Genomic DNA, 4,510 nt, shown 5'->3' on the forward strand with positions numbered 1-4,510 from the left:
CAGTTACCTTGCTTTTACATTATTAAGAATAGAGATCGTGTTTTATTTTTTTGTAGAATTCATTGCCTCCTGATCTTGTCTATGTGGTTCTTCAGTAGGTTTAATTTCAATATTTATTTTTTTTCCTGTGCTGCTTTTTTTATACATTATATAAATAATAAATTATTGGGATATATCCAAGTAATTGTGGATTCATGTTTGTATGTCAAGACCGTAATCCTGTGTACTGTACTTGTGCACCGATTTCTCCTTATCTGACAGCCACAAAGTAATTTATTGCTGTATATAATACTGCTGTGACTGGTTTTGTACCTTTCCAATAAAGAGTTCTCATTGAAGTTTCTGTGAATTCTCTGTTCTCTTAAGCTGCAAATTGCTGTGAATGTTTAGTTTTCTGAATCTGAATATAAAAATGTGCAGTTGGATAGGATGCGATTTTGTAGGCCACTGGTGGCACCTGGGTCAGATTTCCTATCGGACTTACAAAAAACATGATATACTCCAAATTAGGGATACATCGAAATGAAAGAAATTGTCATGCCGAATTCTAAAATTACTTTTTTTTCCCAACCTTTTTAAAAAAAATGTATATATATATATATTTTATTTTTTTTTTTTAGTTTACTGTTGGGGGCTTTGGGGAAATAGCAGCACTCTAAACAGACCCCTGATATTTCCCTTTTGAAATAGAAAAAGAGAGTGAGGACACAAAGTCCTACACTTTTTTTTTTTGCATTCCCTGTTATAAATGAACAGGAAGCATCTATGCTGAGTGCTCCTGTTCATTCATAAACTGAGCAGATAGTATAAGTTACTATGTCCACAATCATGAATTAACAGGAAGTGATGTAGAGCACTTCCTGTTCATTCATAAACGGGGACATAGTAAGCTGTACTATGCCTTCAGTTATTTACAACCACTTAGCGATCGCTGAGTGTAGGCCGAGCTCTCGTACTGCACTGCCCTGCTCGGCCTCCTGAAACGTGTGTCCTCCCCGCACCATCCTGCTCAGCCTCCTGACAGCTTCTCTCCTCCCTGCTGAGCACTGGCAGTGGGATCGGCTCTGTGTCCCCTCCGAACGTCTCTGCCGACACAGGCGAGGGGACAGCAGCGGAGTTTGGAGGGGAGAGAGACCGGAGCTTGCACCCAGCGGGGAGGAGAGAAGCTGGGGATGCGCCACATTTTTGGACGTATTTGTACTACGGCATTTTTGGCCAAAATGTTTTAGCAGACGCAATTTCGGTGCATCTCTACTCCAAATGTTTTCATTTCAATGAATGCTGCCATTGTCTATACATGAATCGTGGGTATCAAGGCACATCTTTTGCGCTTAGTGGGGGGGATTTAGCAAAGCTGGAGCAGACAGAATCTGGAGCAGTTGCCCATAGTAACTAATCATCTTTTCTCTTCAGTTTGTTCAGTTAAGATTTGAAAATGAAGGAGAGAAGCTGATTGGTTGCAGTGCACAGCTGCTCTAGATTTTGTCTGCTCCAGTTTTGATAAATTCCCTTCAATGAATCTTAGTCGCTGAGACAATTTGTGATATTTTAAACCCTAAAATGATTCCTTTCTCAGGCAACATTGACAACAGTTTCACTACTGTTGGCTGAGGAAGGAACTATTTTGGTATGCTTCTCAGGCTAGGTTCACACCTAGGCGACTCCTGACTGCGCGGCAATCCGCACGGTTTTGTTCACGATTGCCACGCGGAAGGGAGTCGCCAAGGTGTGAACCGATCACGCTGTCAGTGCCATTATTTTCTAATGGCATCCCAGTCACACCGGGCGGATCGCACAGTTTCCTGACGCGATTCCGCCTGTGCAAGTGAACAAAATCATGGTTAAAAAAGCAGCGCGTCGTGTGTTGCAAAAAAAGGTACTTGTCCCTTTTTTTAGAGATTGCCACACGCGCATGTCACTTAATTGAAAGCAATGGGGCCCCGCGGCAATCGCTGTGTGCATTAGCACTCGATTGTGCGGCCCCGGGACGCGTGTCCCGGTTGTCGCGCAGGTGTGAACCTAGCCTCAGTGATTGATAAAAGGCTCATTATGAGCAAATTATTTCCTATTGGGGACACATGCCCCCCTTTTGCCTATGTTTTGTTCTTTACTCATTAGTATTACAAGAAATGAAGGCAGAAGAGACGGCTGCCTGCCCAAAAGGATGCAGTACGAAGTCATATCCTGGAAACTCCTCGTTTTGCTGGACATGGAATGTTTGTGGGAATTAATAATCTTCAGGGAAGTAGAAAAGGCCTTTTGGCTCCAAATTTCCAACTCTCATTTCATGTGTGTTCTGAGAACCTATTTATTTTGTATGTAGATGAATGACTGTTCCTGAAAACATACACAAAGAATCCATGTTTTCAGATCTATTTAGTTGCTTACCAGGAAAAATCTTGTGCCATGTTTCATAACTGCTGTAATCCCTTCAGTATGCCTAGAATTACAGCTGACTGTCACCCAGCATGGCTATCATCTTACCAGGAAATACGGAGTTAATGGGGATTTCACAACCTACTGACAGATCTATTGCAACAGATCATAAGGATGAATCGGCAAATACAGCCATATGGAAAATTCCACATTCATCATTATTTTCTACCATATGGTGGGTTGAATCTTTTAGTATGACATTTTTACACCAACTCCAGCCATTTTTTAGTTTGAAATAGAGTGAGGGAACACACTCTGTGACACGCATGCAAGGAATGAGGGGTGCTGTAGTCACTGGGAAAGGAAAGCATGAAACTAACAAAAGTGGAAATACATTTTAGGGAGGGTCAATTTAGACCAGGGGTCTCAAGTTCAATTCACTCGGGGGCCACTCAACAAATATTTTCTCTCCAATGGGCAGAGATAGGCACGGACCAAGGCAGTGGCGGACATTTTCCAAAGTACAGACCTTAGTGAAGGACACCAAGGTACATTTCAAACTAAAACCTTTAAAAAAAACTCTAGTCTGGTGTGCACACGCCTATGTATAAGACAATACAGAACTGCACCAGCTATAGAGGACTACAAATCCCAGCAATAGATTATACAGTAATGCAGAAAGATTTGAAGCTACCTACTCGTGTTGCTTCAGGATCATGTCTCCAGGGTCTCAGGATGACTCTCAGGTGGTCAGTGCGGGGATCTCTGGTGGGCAGTGTGGTATTTAGTCAGACTCAGGACATTCCAACATACAGTACAGTTGGTACATCCCAACCCCCCCATCCAATGTGATGTTTTGGTACCTTCCTGCCCACGTGCAGGAAGGGTTTTTCTTTCTGTGCTGATTCTACGGTACGACCACGGCGGACCCTGCAAGGACCAGTCACGGACACCAGTGTCCGTGTACGGACGCTTTGCCGATCCCTGCCCATGGGAGCCGTTTTCAAAATGTCATACTTTAAAATAAAATTTAACTATATCCGGTTTGGTGCTAAGGACACCAATACACACACAATAAGGCCCCAGTCATATCTGTAGGTTTAGGTGCGATTAGGGATTCCTGCATCAGGAATGCCTAATCTGGTGTTTACAAGCAGCAGCTGCCACCCGTTCTAGGTAATGATCAGGTGACAGCAGTTGCATGTAATGATACACTATATTGCCAAAAGTATTGGGACACCTGCCTTTACACGCATATGAACTTTAATAGCATCCCAGTCTTAAGGTGCCCATACACCTTACGTCCATCGCAAGACTTTTGGCTTGCGATGGTCGTAATCTTATTAAAAGCTTGTACGATCTGCCCATCTTGGACAGGCACACCGGCCCGTTCAGCAGTCGTCGAACAAGCAGGCTTGAAAACCTGCCAAGAATCTTACGATTCTCGGCGGGTTTTCAAGCCTGCTTGTTCGACGGAAGACGTGCGACCGTACAGTAGAAACGGTCGCACGCCTTCCATACACTGTACGATTCTCGTACGATCGCGGGATTTCCCGCGATTCTCGTACGAGAATCATACAGTGTATGGGCACCTTTAGTCCGTAGGGTTTAGTATTGAGTTGGCCCACCCATTGCCGCTATAACAGCTTCCCACAAAGTCTAATGCAGCAACATACTGGGAAATCCCAGAGGAATATACAATATAGTACTTTTAGCACATTTATCCTTGAAATACAGTCCATACCTTCCACAGTGAGTCCTTAATCCATTTAAATCTTTACTGGTGGCCCACTGGGTGCTACCCAGCTTCTCCACAGAAAGCTACTTAGCCGTCCCACACAGTAGATTTGCCATTCATCCCTATGGGAACCCCCTTAAAACATTGAGGCACATAAATTCCACCCCTCTCCCCTTCCTTAGCAGAGCCTGTTGTGTGACACTTTCACCTCTCCGTTGCTGAAGGACACCCTTGCTGCCATCTTGCCACGGGAATACCAGCGTGTCTGCTCTGTTTAATGCAGGTAATGCACATCCACAAAAATGCTGTTCCTAAAAGATACGCTGACCTTAAGTGCACACAGACATAAACATGCTTGGGGGGGGGGGGGGGGGGGTGTCACATAAACACTAGGCG

This window comes from Nanorana parkeri, unplaced genomic scaffold (genome assembly GCF_000935625.1).
Source record: "Nanorana parkeri isolate BGI_ZX_2015 unplaced genomic scaffold, ASM93562v1 scaffold268, whole genome shotgun sequence".
NCBI lineage: Eukaryota > Metazoa > Chordata > Amphibia > Anura > Dicroglossidae > Nanorana > Nanorana parkeri.